The sequence below is a fragment of the Schistocerca piceifrons genome, chromosome 2 (genome assembly GCF_021461385.2).
Source record: "Schistocerca piceifrons isolate TAMUIC-IGC-003096 chromosome 2, iqSchPice1.1, whole genome shotgun sequence".
Lineage (NCBI taxonomy): Eukaryota > Metazoa > Arthropoda > Insecta > Orthoptera > Acrididae > Schistocerca > Schistocerca piceifrons.
The window spans coordinates 468543890-468560534 of NC_060139.1; positions in this window are offsets into that span (position 1 = coordinate 468543890).

A 16645-nucleotide genomic window follows, 5' to 3' on the forward strand; every position below is an offset into this window, starting at 1 on the left:
CTGCTGCGTGTACCACCAGTGCTTCTTAGGAAGAGAGACATAATCATCTGGGATGCAACCAAATGTTATAAACACGATCGCAACGATCATGTTACTAAAAAAATGTTCAAATGTGTGTGACTTCTTAAGGGACCAAACTGCAGAGGTCATCGGTCCCTAGACTTACACACTACTTAAACTATAGGTGAAACTAACCTATGCTAAGAACAACCCACACACCCATGCCCGAGGGAGGACTCGAACCTCCGGCGGGAGGGGCCGCGCAGTCAGTGACTTGGCGCCTCTTAACCACGCGGCCAATCCGCACGGCGACCATGTTACTGTCACCCTCAAGTGTCAGTAACGATATCCATGTTAAAAACTATACATGCTTTATAAATTGTGATTTGGTATTGCTTCTGAATGAAATGGTTGTCCACACAAATACTGCGACACTGAACACAGACGGCGATTGCGAGGTATGTATTAACAAACCGAAAGTGTGGGTGCATGTCACCAGTGCTGTAGGCTTGTAATAAAATTACCATTATCACCGACTTTAGAAAGTGATACGGCTAAGGAACCTGGGTTAATCCGATATTTGCAACTACCTTTTGGCGCTCCTAGATATTTCCCATGCTAACCAACAGTATTTTAATGCATTCTATCTCGATACCACGTAGGCAGTGTAACAAAGGTCCTGCAATATATCCACGGGGTTATAGATGAGGGAGGGTGATGGATGACTGAGAATCATCACATACAGTAGATGGTGTGATATGTGAGGAATCACTTAAAAATGCAACGCTTGATTGAAGTCATAAGAAATGTACAAAATCCTATGACCAATGATTGGCTTTTCATATCTATTCTGTTAAGATTTCTGGTAGAAATGCTTTGTGCGATTTGGAATCGAGCCTCTTCATTAAACCTTATACATACGTTGGATCCTATGGAGACGTTTTTCAATGATTATAGCCACTGGTGAATCATATTTGTGGCTAATTACTATTAAAAACAGTCTTGATCACGATTTATTTAACAAGGTGACCGGTTTCGACCACTACTGTGGTCATCTTCAGACCATTGAGTAGGAACCTCTTTCTGTTGGAGTTAGTGATTCTCCAACAGAAAGAGGTTCCTACTCAATGGTCTGAAGATGACCACAGTAGTGGTCGAAAACGGTCACCTTGTTAGATAAATCATCAAGACTGTTTTTAATAGTAATTATTTATAAGACATTGATCACTGCTATTCCCGTAATGCATTCAAAAGTAATATTTGTGGCTGTCTCATAACGAGCTATCTTTTTCGAACCTATCTCTTAAGGATCCCATACAGCAAACCTCCAGTGTTGTTTTTTAGACAGTCCCTCTGCATATTCTAACTATTTTCCATCTCTGATCCACCCTCCCTGCAGCTTTGTCCATTTGATCGTACAAATTTAAGTCGGAACTGAGCGGAAATCAGAGAGCGCTGTAGCTAAGACCTCCTGCATCTTGTGGAGAAACAGAGTGAGTTGAGTTAATGCAACAGGACCGTGATTTGACCATTCGGTGGAAAAGAGAACATATTGTTACAGCTCCGCCAACTGTGGACAGTGTGCGAGGCCAGCATCAAATAGAGCTTTCTCCTATGCAACATGAAGTAGTAGAAAAGACAGTACAAGCAGTTATGGTGTGTTTCCTTATTGGGAAAATTAGGAAGACTGCACATCACACAGGAACTGGAAAAGTTCAAGGATTGCAGAGCGTCTCCAAACTACATACAGGTACCATACTCTTAAGGAGATCTGGATCCCTCAGGGTGCATTGATGTGTATCACCCAAACGTTCTCTCTGTCCTCGTCATTTTGTGCCATCCAACAAAGAAAAACTATGAACTATAAAAAATTCGCTTAGAGAACTCAACAAGATGTTTCTTCACCCGTCTCTTCCGGTATCAACTACCATCTGCGAGCTGACATCGAGCGATCCTATTAAATATACTGGTATTGATCCACTGGAGCAGGTGGCCAAAGACCGAAGTCATTTCCACGGATCAGTGGAAAGTTTCGTCACCTGTACTGCAAGAGGACCATATGCAACAGACTGCCAATCACAAGAGAGGGTTCCTTGTGTTGCTCTTTCATAAGCGGTTTGAAACATCGCTTTTCTTCTGCTGTAAGACATCCTAGCAGTGTCTGACTGTGGATTTATACACTGTCATGCATTTTTTTTTACTACAACTTCGAGGTATGTGTCAGGTACTAAACCGACATTTACATATTTCAGTCCATTGGCTCTCACAGAAAGCTGTACATCGCATGATGTAAACTCTGCTGCTCCCAAAAAACACGGGATAATTGAAATACAAGACAGAGAGGGTGTTTCCTACTGACAAAAATGTGGAAGACGTCGCAACATATGGAAACTGGGATTGTGGAGCGTTTCCAAACAGCTGTCCAAAGTTGGTGACCTCTATATTTAGACTCATCTCTCACAGTGATGGTGTAGCAGATGTGTAGGTGTTCTGCTTGAAAGAGAACAAGAGCACTGACTCCATATATTACATCTATGTACACGATCACTGTTTCGGTGCTGGCCATCCCCAAAAGATGTTGCTCCCACCAAGACTCTCACCATCTCCAAGTGGCATCAGTCAATCGTTATGTGGTAATCAACAGCGTACTAATGGATGGTTTGGATGGAAAAGACACCTACAATATATTGTAACAAGCACCACAGTGACAGTGCAATTTTACCAGTTTTTCAGCAATTTAAACACCGACCAACGACATGGCAGGATGCTTTCCAATTTCCATATCATCAATAAACCACCCCTCCACTATTTTGCGTGTACTGTATACTAGACTGCGAATGTAGATAGATGACTATGCAGTACGTCCATTCACGGTTAATTCTCGAACATATACACCAAAGTATACCAAACAGTGTCTCACACCGATGTAGTTAGGTTATGTACATATTTCTAGCACTTCAACCATAACGCGTAATTTACGACGTCTGCTGCCCATCTTTCCCTATGTCGATTGGAGACGTACAGTTTCGTACATTCATAGGATAAAGTAGGAGACTGGAAGATATCCCTGCATTATCTTTGACCAACCCTACCTACATCACTGTCGCCAATGTAATTTGCGAAAGCTGGAGATTGAAAGATCTCCCTGCATTGCTTTTTTGACCAACACTCCCTACAACACTGTCACCAATTTAATTTGCAGCTGACCAAAAGTAGGAAGGTACTGTTCTGACCACATTCCAAGTCTCGTGAAGGAACAGAGCGAGCTGAGTCCATAACTACTGTTCGGTGAGTTAGTTAGTTACGTGTTCCATTGATAAATCTCACGGTAACCGTTATGATGCGGAAAGTGTCAAGTGCATAAGAAATGCACAAATGAATCAAGGATTTTTTTTAATCTACCCCATTCCCTTAAATGGCACAAAATGCATGTACTATATCGTTAGATTTATTTATACCTATTCAATAATCCATCTATGGTGTGGAAGGAGTTGTCAAAGAGATATGATTTCAATTTATTTTTAAAACTATTACTGCTATCTGTCAGAAATTTAATTTCTCTCGTAATTTATCGAAATTTTTACTGCAGGATATACGATATTACCTCTTTCTGCGCCAAAGATAGGTTAGGTAGAGGATAGTGTAAGTCTTTCTTCCTTCTGCTTTTATAGTCATGAATGTCACGGTTGCTTTGAAGCTGGTCCATGTTGTCGAGGACAAATTTCAATACTGAGTAAATTTAATGAGATGCCTACAAGATATGCGATTATGGGCCCCCACATGTTATTCTCATCACTCTTTTGAAGAGTGAATGCTTTTTGCCTAAGTGTTGAGTTACCCCAAAATATTATTGTGTATGAGATCAGAGAGTGAAAGTATGCAAAGTACTCGTATGTTAGCTTGCTAATTTCTATATCCTCAATATGACCAATTATTCTGTTTGCAAAAGTTGCTGAACCTAGTCACTTTAGGAGATCCAAAATGTCAATGTTCCAATTAAGGTTCTCAGCTATATATACACCCAATAACTTAGTACGCTCTACTCTGGCTACTGACTTCGTTGATGTACTACATTAATAGAAGGAACTCCACTATGTTTCTTTTTTCAAAGTTGAGAGCAAGCTTATTCGCAGGAATCCAATCAATAATTTTTCCAAAGAGATTATTTGTATCATTTTCGATTGGAGTTTCTTTTACTGGATTACTAATGATGCTTGTATTATCAGCAAACAGTGTCAGCTTAGCTTCTTGTTTCAGATGAGAGAGGAGGTCATTCACATATATATAGAACAAAACTGTACCCATGATAGAATAAAGGAACGTTTTGCTTCCTGTTCTGTAGATATGACTTCAACCACTCATATTCTGTTCCATTTATAATTAGTGTAACATAATGCTATGGTTCACCCAATCAAATGCTTTGGATAAGTCGCAGAAAATTCCTATTGGTGACATTTTACTATTTAAAGACTCTATTATGTTGGCAGTGAAATTTTATAATGCTGTATCAGTGGGACAGCATTTTTGAAATCCAAATTGTGAGTTACTAAGTATCCCATTACTGCTGAGATGGCTAACCACTCTTGAGCACATTACTTTCTCGGCATTTCTTGAAAATGCTGTAAGAAAGGATACTAGACGGTAATTATTGACATCTGTGGTGTCCCCTTTTCTGTAGAATGGCTTCACAATGGCATATTTTAACCTATCTGGGAGAATACTTTTAGTTATGATGCATTACAGATGTGACTCAGAACACCAGCCGTAACTAACTGATCCACATTGTTTTAATATCTTGTTAGAGATGTCATATACTCCAACAGAACATTCATTTTTCAAAGATTTAATGATTTTCCTTATTTTATAAGAGGTTGTTAGATGAAAATTAATCTGACTAGGATTTCTCAAAACTCACTCTTCCATGTACTCTTTGGCTTTTTCTTGTAAACTATTCTCCCCAATTTTTCACCTACACTTAAGAAATGGTTGTTAAATACATTAGGAACTTGTGTACTGTCTGTTAAGATGGTCTCATTCTCTTTGATAGTAATAATACCTACCCCAGTGCTTACTTTTCCTGTCTATCTTATAACAACATTCCATACTGATTTGATTTTATTGCCTGAGTTGTTAATTACAGCTCTAATATACATATTTTTTGATTTTCTGAAAACTTTTTTCAGTGTGTTACAATGATTTTTAAAGTGTAAAATTACTTCTGGGTCTTTACTAATTCTTACTGCCTCACACGATTTTCTTTTTCTTTCTGAAGACACTTTAATACCTGTTGTGATCCAAGATATACATTTATCAAGAGATATGTTGCATTTGTCATTAGCATTTGGCTCATTGTATACATCTTTACAATTAACATTTCTTAAACTTCTCTGAAGTGCTATGTAGATATCGGATTGACCAGCCTTACATTTTTACTTAATGCTTTCTGAACTGTACACCCTGCTAAGTTTTGTAAGTTAACCAGTTGTCCACCATGGCCTGATAACCCATTTATCACAGGGAAAGCATGTATTAGTTTTACATCCGGTTGCTGTACAAATACATTGTCTATTAGAGTTCTACTGCACTGAGTAATATATGTAGGGAAACTGATCACTGATTCTAAGATATATGCCATTAATAACACTTCTAGTTCACGTTTCCTACCAGATTGAAGACCGTTCTGCATCAGTCTTACTCACGGCGCCCATCCAAGTGTGCAGGATCTCCCCAGATGCGCTCTTGTCGATGAAGTTAGCACCCCTTATCGTTGTATAGTAGATATGAGACTGTTGTGATAATATAACAGACGATTATGAAGAAGAAACGTGTGTTTTATGCGAGACGGAACTCCACACCGATGTAGTTTGAAACATTTTACGTAAATTAATACTGCTAAAAATTCTGAACTATTGTTTTAGTGTTTGGTGTCCATATCAAGAAAATGTTGGAAAGAGAGAAATGATCGTGAAACATAAAAACATTCCAAGGGCTACACTGTTCTTCACTTAAACATGCTATAATGCTAGAGTGGTGATGTTTCCGACCTATTAGTCACATGGAATGCAACTCTGTTAATATTCCATTGTAAGAAATATATTTCCACCGCATGGCATACTCTTACATTCTCCCTGCAAGTTTCTCTACGATAAAGTATCTTAACAAACTGTAAGATGGTAGGGCAACTACCTCGCACACCAAAGAGAACATCGATTCTTTGTAACACTAACACTACATAGGTTTCCAGAGGTCTATGAGGCTTGCTGTTTACCAAGTTCAAGCCCGATTATAGTTCGTAAATAATGATATGTTCACAATAGTACGATAAGATTGACGTCGGCATCCGAAAATGCATACCAAGAAACAGTGACTTCTTACGAGGAAATAAACACCGCTATCAGTATGCAGAGGCGTTGTAGCAGTATTACCACAGTTTATCACCACTCTTGGTAACCTTCCTCTTGCAGACAGAAGTCATGGTCAGATGTTAGGTTTTATTGCCCAAGGGCGCGTTAAGATTTCCGTTTCGCCACGTCTCTAGATGCATCCTCTTTCCACTATTAAGATGTGTATATGTAGCACCAGTCTACTCTCCTCCTCCAGAACACGCAATTTTATGATTTCGCTCAGTACTCATTTAATGGTATTTTTCTCTGATTTTATGTATTCTCAGTCACTTCCCATAATTTTACTAGGCTTTCAAGGTTTTACATAATTCATCACGTTTCCCTCAACTTTTACGTATTTCACAATTTTTCGTGATTCTACAAGGTTTTCCTCGAATTTTACCGATTTTGTGTCATTTTACATACGAGGGTTGGGACTTTAATAGTGGTAGCTATTTATTTACAGCTCGTACAAAATAGATACGTCTTTTAAAGTTTTACTGACCTTCAAAGTAGTCACCAGCACTGTGTATAACCCGTTGCCAGCAATGTGGAAGTCGTAGGATACTCTTAGCAGTGCCAGTTGTGTTGACAGTTCGAGCGGCTCGGTCTATTGCCCGACGAATTTGTAGCAGTTCTGAAGTGAATGTCGTGAAGTGCTTCCTTCAGTTTAGAAATCGAGTTGAACTCACGAGGGCTTAAGTGAGGGGAGTGCAGTAGGTGGTATAGCACTTAGCAGCCCCATCAGTCAAACAAATCAGTAACAGCTTGCTCTGTAGGTGCTTGAGCATTGTCCTGCAAATGATGGTCAGGTCAACAGAAAATGTCATCACTTCTGTCTCTAAGCTGTTCGTAGGTTGTGTTCCAAAAATGAACAGCATAGAGACAGAAGTGATGACACTTTCTGCAGTACCTGGCCATTATTTTGCAGGACAGTGCTCAAGCATGTACAGTGCAAGCTGTTAACTGATTTGTTTGACCGATGGGGCTGCTAAGTGCTATACCACCTACTGCACTCCCCTCACTTAAGCCCTCGTGAGTTCAACTCGATTTCTAAACTGAAGGAAGCACTTCACTGCATTTGCTCCAGAAGTGCTACAAATTCGTCGGGCAATAGACTGGACCGCTCGAACTGTCAATACAACTGGCAGTGCTAAGAGTATCCTACGACTTCCACATCGCTGGCAACGGGTTACACACAATGCTGGTGACTACTTTGAAGGTCAGTAAAACTTTGAAACACGTATCTATTTTGTACGATCTGTAAATAAATAGTTGCCACTATTAAAGTTCCAACTCTCCTATTTTTCCACAGTTTTCCATATGTACAGGGTGATTATAATTAAAGTTTAAAAACGCTGTAGAGGTAACACAACTGGTCAGAATAACATCAAGTTGCAACGGAATATTATCGGAGAAGGGAAAAAAAACACATGGCAGAAAAAAATAGTGTGAAAATTGATCAATAGATGGCGCTGTATGCGTCAGAATGCGTACATGAAAACACCTGTCCTGCGCACGACCCATTGAAGTAGGTATAAACACTGCGGGTACACAGCTTCTCCTCCTTTCGCATCTGCGACGTTCGACATGACTGTCTCAATGCAGGATCGCGCTCTGCTTATAAAGCTGTATTACAGGAATGATGACCGTGCACACGTCGCTCTGTGAAGGGTTTGAAAAAGACGTTGGCCTCATGACTGCCATGGGTCTGGAGAAAATGGTTCGGAAATTCTAACAGACGGGTTCATTTTGTGTACAACCTGGTAGAGGGAGCAAACGAATTAATTCGGTCAGTGGGAGAAGTGGCCACAGCAATGCAGGAGGAGGCACGAATGGTGGTGTGCAAACGTGTAGTGCACGGGGAATTGCCCGAACATTGAACATACCCGTGAGCACGGTGCGTAAAATCCTACGAAACATCCTTCTTTGCTATCCATTCAAAATTACCCATATGCACGAGTTGCTTCCTCTTGACCTGGCAGCAAGAGAGACCTTTGATTTAGAATTTCTTGCTCGCATGAAAGTGTTCAATGACTAGCCTTGGAAGATTTTGTGGGCAGACGGAGCCCACTTCCATGTGACAGGATATGTCAATACATAGAATTGTCGAATATGGGCAACGGAAAATCCACACGCAAATCAACCAGCGCCACTTCATCCTGAAAAGGTCACTGTGTGGTGAGGGTTTACGGCATCATTTATCATATAGGGCCATATTTTTTCGAAGAGACAGGTGGTTCCGGTCCTGTTACCTGTACCGTCACTGGTAAGTGCTATGAGTGTCTTTTGCATAACCACGTCATTCCAACTCTCCAACAGCGTGGATGTTGGATGGGCTCATTTTTATGCAAGATTGAGCACCTCCACACATTGCAAATCCACTTAAGCAGCTGCTGAAGTGCCATTTAGGAAATGCTAGAATTACAGACGCCATTTCCCTACGGCCTGGCCGTCCCGATCACCAGACCAGAATCCGTGTGACTTCTGGCTGTGGGGCTGTCTGAAAGATCTTGTGTTCAGTGTTCCGACTGCAAACTTAGCTGCATTGAAGGCACGCAGTGCGCAACACATTTTGAACGTGAACCTGGAAATACTTCGATCAATTGTGGAACATGCTGTTTCTCAATTTCAACTTGTTGCAAAAACGCTGGACAGCGTATTGAGCATGTTTTGCGCCAGTCACACGGAAATTAATAATACGATCTGATCTTGATTGATGCTTTTTATGCGGTTTTTGGCCTCAGGACAATTAAAAACCGATTTTTCCCATCCGATATTATATGACCTTGACGTGGTGGATGGGCTTATGTAACTATCACACCTGTACACCCATGCACACTGAGTAGTACAGTTTGTTTGACGTCAAACGTACACCTTACGCATTGTTGTAGGATTCATTTGTCAATTGTAGTCGTCCACTATTAAATTATGACGCTTGCAGCGCCGTCTGTTGCTAAATTTTGTAACTATTTATTTTTATTCTTCCATACGTTTTCCCCCTTCTCCGAAAATATACCGTTGCAACTCGACGTCATTCTCGCCAGCGGTGTTATTTCAACAGCGGTTTGAAAGTTTAACTTTAATTATAATCACTCTGTATATAATCATACTGCCGACATACGCATGTGCTGTTGATTTTCTACGAGAATATTTGCGCATCTTATACACATATGTACTAAAATATCCTAAGACTTTCCCTCTTCCCGATGATTCACATGCATGTATTTTGGATAGGACGATCGTGAAAAGTAAAGTAAAAGTCCCTTCGTACCTTTCTGAAACTGAAGGCACGTTTTATGTTCGTGTAGGGTGTATCAGTTGTGTGGTATAACTTCCAATCGACTTGTATAGCAGCGCGTGTTCCGCGTGTGACTTAGAGCGCTATCTACCTGCAATCGTTAACAGCAAACGTCTCCATTCAACTGACAGCAGAGGGCTTCCAACACATGTGTGATGAATCATGTTCATCGACGGAAAACTGTTTTCAACACCCACCTCTAGACGAGTGAAGATGTAAGCCAAGTACTCCATTTCTCTATCACATCTTGGACATAAATCGACTCTTCAGTTTCATGCAGGTACGAAGTGACTGTTAATATACTTCTCATTATCGTCCTTTCCAAAACGCATGCACGTGGACCTACGGAGACAGGGCAACTCTTAGGATTTTTTAGTACGTTGGTGTATAAGATGCGCAAATATTCTCGTAGAAAATCAAACAGCACATGGATATGTCAGCAATATGACCATATGTAAAACTACAGAAAAATATATAGATGACATAACATCAGTAAAATTCGAGGAAAACATGCTAGAATCACGAAAAATTTATGTGAAATACATAAAAGTTGAAAGATGAAAAATGTAAAATCTTTAAAACCTAGTAAAATTATGGAAAGTGACTGAGAATACATAAAATGAGAGGAAATCAATAAAACTGCATGATCTGGAGGAGGAGAGTTGACTGATGCTGCACATGCACACCTTAACAGTGAAAAGAGGACGCATTCTAGAGACGTGGCGAAACGGGAATATTATCCCGCACTTGGGCAATGCAGCCTCACATCAGACCATGACTTTGTGCAAGAGGAAGGTTACCAGGGTGGTGCTTCACAGCAATAAACTGCTACATCTCCTCCGGCTGCTAATCGTGGTGTTTATTTCCGAGTAAGATGTCGCTGTTTCTTCGTATGCCTTTTCGGTTGCCGACGTCAATCTGATCGCTCTTTTGTGAACATATTATTATTTCCGAACGTAATCAGCCTTGAACTTTGTAAGTATCAGGCGTCATATCCCTCTGGAAACCTATGTAGTGTTTGTGTCACAGGGAATCGATGTTTTCTTTGGTGTGAAAGGTGGTTGTCTTATCACCTTACAGTTTGCTGACATGGTTTATCGTAGAGAAACTTGTAGGGAGTATGTGAGAGTATGTCACGCGCTGGGAATATATTTCTTACAATGAAATATTAACAGAGGAGCGTTCCACACAACTAATATGTCGGAAGCCACGTGTTTAAGTGCGGAACCGAGTACACTTTGGAATGTGTATATGTTTCACGATTATTTCTCTCTTTCCAGTATCTTCTTGATATGGATATCAGACACTAAAACAATATTTCAGAATTGTTAACACGGTTAATTTACATGAAATGTTTCAAACTACGTCGGATTGGAGCTCCATCTTGCATAAAACACACGCTTCTTCTTCATAACGGTGCCATATCACCATAACAGGATCTTGTGCACCTCGATGGGTGCCATGAGTAGGACTGTGTTATAGGGAGGGGTGGTCAAAGGCAATGCAGGGAGATCTTTCAGTATGCAACTTTAACAAATTACATTGGCGACAGTGTTGTAGGGAGGGTTGGTTAAGGATAATGCGGGGAGATATTTCAATCTCCAACTTTATCCTAAGAATGTGAGAATACTCTATGACTCCCATTCACATAGGGAAAGATAGGCAATCGTAATCATAAATTGCACACTATGATTGAAGTGCTAGAAATTTGTAGATAGTTAAACTACATCGGCGTAGGATGCTGTCTGGTATACTTTGGTGTATATGTTTGAGAATTAACCATGGATGGATGTACTGGTTCAAATGGCTCTGAGCACTATGCGACTTAACTTCTGAGGTCATCAGTCGCCTAGAACTTAGAACTAATTAAACCTAACTAACGTAAGGACATCACACACATCCATGCCGGAGGCAGGATTCGAACCTGCGACCGTAGCGGTCGCTCGGTTCCAGACTGTAGCGCCTAGAACCGCACGGCCACTCCGGCCGGCGATGGATGCATAGCCATCTATCTACATTTGAAATCTAGTATATGGTACATGCAAAGCAGTGGAGGGGTGGTTTCACGATGATATAGAAACTGGAAGGTTGTTGCCGTGACATTGGTGGTCACTGAAATTACTGAAAAACTGTTAAAATTGCACTATCAACTGTGGTGCTTATTACAGTACACCATATGTGTCTTTTCCATCCTGGCCATCCACTGGTGCACTGTTGATTACCTCATAATGATTGACTGACGCCACTTGTTGGAGATGACGAGAGACTTGGTGTGAGCAACACTTCTGGGGCGTGCCAGCACTGAAGAAGTTATTATGTACATGGGTGCAATATACAGAACCAGTGCTGTCGGTCTCTTAGAAATAGAACACCTAAACGTCTGCTACACCTTTACTGTGAGAGATGAGACTAAATAAAGAAGACATCACCTTTGGCAAGCTGTTTGGAAACTCTCCACAATGCTGCAAACTCTTCCGGTTTCCATATGTGGCGACGTCTTCCACATTTTTGTCAATAGGAAACACCAACTCTGTCTTGTATTTCAATCATCATGTGTGTTGTGGGAGCAGCACAGTTTACACCATGCGATGTCCAGCTTTCTATGAGAGCCAATGGATTGAAACGTGTTAATGTCAGTTTAGTACCTGACAAACACCTCAAAGTCGAGGTAGAAAAACAAAATGTATGACAGTGTATGGAATTGTAGTCATAAACTGCTAGGATGTGTTACAGCAAAAGAAAAACAATGTATCAAACTGCTTATGAAAGAGCAACACAAGAGACCCACTCTTGTGATTGACAGTCTGTGGGATATGGTCCTCCTACAGTACCGTTGACGAAACTTGACACTGGTCTGTAAAAGTGACTTCGGTCACTGGCCACATGCTCCTATGGATCAATACCTGAGTATTTAACGGGATCGCTACACGCTACATATGCTTGATGCCATCACGCAGATGGTATTTGATATCAGAAGAGAGGGTGGAGATAATATCTTATCAAGTTCTCTACCTGATGACGTTAGCGAAATTTTCATAGTTCATAGTTTTCCTATGTTGGATGGTATAAAATAATGAGGATAGAGAGAATGGTTGGTTGCCATACATGAATGCACCCTGAGGGGTCCAGATCTCCTTCAGACTGCAGTACCTGCATGTTGTTTGGAGACAATGCAGTAGCGCCCACTGTAGCCGAGTGGTTCTAGGCGATTCAGTCCGGAACCGCGCTGCTGCTACCGTCGCAGGTTCGAATCCTGCCTCGGGCATGGATGTGTAGTTCTAAGTCTAGGTGACTGGTGATCTCAGATGTTAAGTCCCATAGTGCTTAGAACCATTTGAACAATGCAGAAGCAAAATCCTCATCCCTCTTCCAGTTCCCATATGATGTGGAGTTTTCCTAATTTTCCCGATAAGGAACACCACCATAACTGTTCACACTGTCTTTTCTGCCACCTCATGTTGCAAGAGAAAGCTTCGTTTGGCGGTGGCCTCGCGTATTGTACACAGTTTGCGAAGCTCTGACAGCATGTTCTCATTTCCACTGAGTGGTCGAAACACAGTCCTGCTGCATTAACTCAGCTCATCCTGTTTCTCCACGGGATGCAAAAAGTCTTACATATAGCACTTTTTTACTTTTGCACAGTGTCATGAATATGATTCACCAGCGGCTGTAATCATTAAAAAAGTCACCACAGGATCCAACGCAAGTATATGGTTGAATATAGAGACATGAGTCCAAATCGCTGAGAGTATTTCCACCAGAAAGCGTAACAGTATAGATATGAAAAGCCAGGGTATCGGTGATAGGATTTTGTATATTTCTTACAATGTCAATCTAGCGTTACATTTTTGAGAGATTCCTAACATAGCACACCATCCGCTATATGTGATCATTCTCAGTCAACGAACATCCTTCCTCACTTATAACCCTGTGGATATATCCGAGAACCTTTGTTACACTGTCTATGTGGTATCAAGATAGAATGTATTAAAATACTGTTTGTTAGCGTGTGAAATATCTGGATCAGGATGGGGTTGCAAATATTGGCTTAATACCACATTCCTTAGCCGTATGTATTTCTAAATTCGGTGATACAGGTGAGTTTATTACAAGCTTACATCGTTTGCCATGTGCAGCCGCACTTACAGTCTGTTAATACACGCCCTGAAATCACTGTCTGTGTTCAGCATTGTGGTATTTGTGTGGAAGGTCACTTCATTCAGAAGCAGTATCATACTCTGATTTATAAAGCATGTATAGCTTTTAAAATGGATATTGTTAGTGATGCTCGTGTGTGCCTGTAGAACTACGGTTGTTATGATCGTGTTTTCAGCATCTGGTCGTTGATAAGAGGATTTCGTCTCTTATCCTAAGATGCACTGGTGGCACCAAATGAGGTATGTCCATCCATCACAGATTTTCGTTCAATATTGTTTGTTGCCACCCACATACAGGTACTGGCACAGTGCTATACTTAGTAGGCGACATATGATAGATTCGCTGTGATTGGAGGGGATGTTATGTTACTGCGGTCACTGTTCCGACATGTGAAAAGAAAATGACTGTGTCTGGTCGTCACGGTTAAAGCAGGCTCAGACATGGTAATTGGATGTCTCTATAGGCCCCCTGGCTCAGCAGCTGTTGTGGCTGAGCACCTAATGGATAATTTGGAAAATATTTAGAGTAGATTTCCCCACCATGTTATAGTTCTGGGTGGAGATTTTAATTTGCTGGATATAGACTGGGAGACTCAAACGTTCATAACGGGTGGCAGGGACAAAGAATCCAGTGAAATTTTTTTAAGTGCTTTATCTGAAAACTACCTTGAGCAGTTAAATAGAGGACCGACTCGTGGCGATAACATATTAGACCTTCTGGTGACAAACAGACCCGAACTATTTGAAACAGTTAACGCAGAACAGGGAATCAGCGATCATAAAGCGATTACTGCATCGATGATTTCAGCCGTAAATAGGAATATTAAAAACGGTAGGAAGATTTTTCTGTTTAGCAAAAGTGACAAAAAGCAGATTACCGAGTACCTGACGGCAAACACAAAAGTTTTGTCTCAAGTACAGATAGTGTTGAGGATCAGTGGACAAAGTTCAAAACCATCGTACAATATGCGTTAGATGAGTATGTGCCAAGCAAGATCGTAAGAGATGGAAAAGAGCCACCGTGGTACAACAACCGAGTTAAAAAACTGCTGCGGAAGCAAAGGGAACTTCACAGCAAACTTAAACATAGCCAAAGCCTAGCAGACAAACAAAAATTACGCGAAGCGAAATGTAGTGTGAGGAGGGCTATGCGAGAGGCGTTCAATGAATTCGAAAGTAAAGTTCTATGTACTGACTTGGCAGAAAATCCTAAGAAATTTTGGTCTTATGTCAAAGCGGTAGGTGGATCAAAACAAAATGTCCAGACACTCTGTGACCAAAATGGTACTGAAACAGAGGATGACAGACTTAAGGCCGAAATACTAAATGTCTTTTTCCAAAGCTGTTTCACAGAGGAAGACTGCACTGTAGTTCCTTCTCTAGATTGTCGAACAGATGACAAAATGGTAGATATCGAAATAGACGACAGAGGGATAGAGAAACAACTAAATCGCTCAAAGGAGGAAAGGCTGCTGGACCTGATGGGATACAAGTTCGATTTTACACAGAGTACGCTAAGGAACTTGCCTCCCTTCTTGCAGCGGTGTACCGTAGGTCTCTAGAAGAGCGTAGCGTTCCAAAGGATTGGAAAAGGGCACAGGTCATCCCCGTTTTCAAGAAGGGACGTCGAACAGATGTGCAGAACTATAGACCTATATCTCTAACGTCGATCAGTTGTAGAATTTGGGAACACGTATTATGTTCGAGTATAATGACTTGTCTGGAGACTAGAAATCTACTCTGTAGGAATCAGCATGGGTTTCGAAAAAGACGGTCTTGTGAAATCCAGCTCGCGCTATTCGTCCACGAGACTCAGAGGGCCATAGACACGGGTTCACAGGTAGATGCCGTGTTTCTTGACCCGCAAGACGTTCGATACAGTTCCCCACAGTCGTTTAATGAACGAAGTAAGAGCATATGGACTATCAGACCAATTGTGTGATGGGATTGAAGAGTTCCTAGACAATAGAACGCAGTATGTCATTCTCAATGGAGAGAAGTCTTCCGAAGTAAGAGTGATTTCAGATGTGCCGCAGGGGAGTGTCGTAGGACCGTTGCTATTCACAATATACATAAATGACCTTGTGGATGACATCGGAAGTTCACTGAGGCTTTTTGCAGATGATGCTGTGGTGTATCGAGAGGTTGTAGCAATGGAAAATTGTATTGAAATGCAGAAGGCTCTGCAGCGAATTGACGCATGGTGCAGGGAATGGCAATTGAATCTCAATGTAGACAAGTGTAATGTGCTGCGAATACATAGAAAGATAGATACCTTATCATTTAGCTACAAAATAGCAGGCCAGCAACTGGAAGCAGTTAATTCCATAAATTGGCAGTTAATTCCATAAATTATCTGGGAGTACGCATTAGGAGCGATTTAAAATGGAATGATCATATAAAGTTGATCGTTGGTAAAGCAGATGCCAGACTGAGATTCGTTGGAAGAATCGTAAGGAAATGCAATCCGAAAACAAAGGAAGTAGGTTACAGTACGCTCGTTCGTCCACTGCTTGAATACTGCTCAGCAGTGTGGGATTCGTACCAGATAGGGTTGATAGAAGAGATAGAGAAGATCCAACGGAGAGCAGCGCGCTTCGTTACAGGATCATTTAGTAATCGCGAAAGCGTTACGGATATGATAGATAAACTCCAGTGGAAGACTCTGCAGGAGAGACGCTCAGTAGCTCGGTACGGGCTTTTGTTAAAGTTTCGAGAACATACCTTCACCGAGGAGTCAAGCAGTATATTGCTCTCTCCTACGTATACCTCGCGAAGAGACCATGAGGATAAAATCAGAGAGA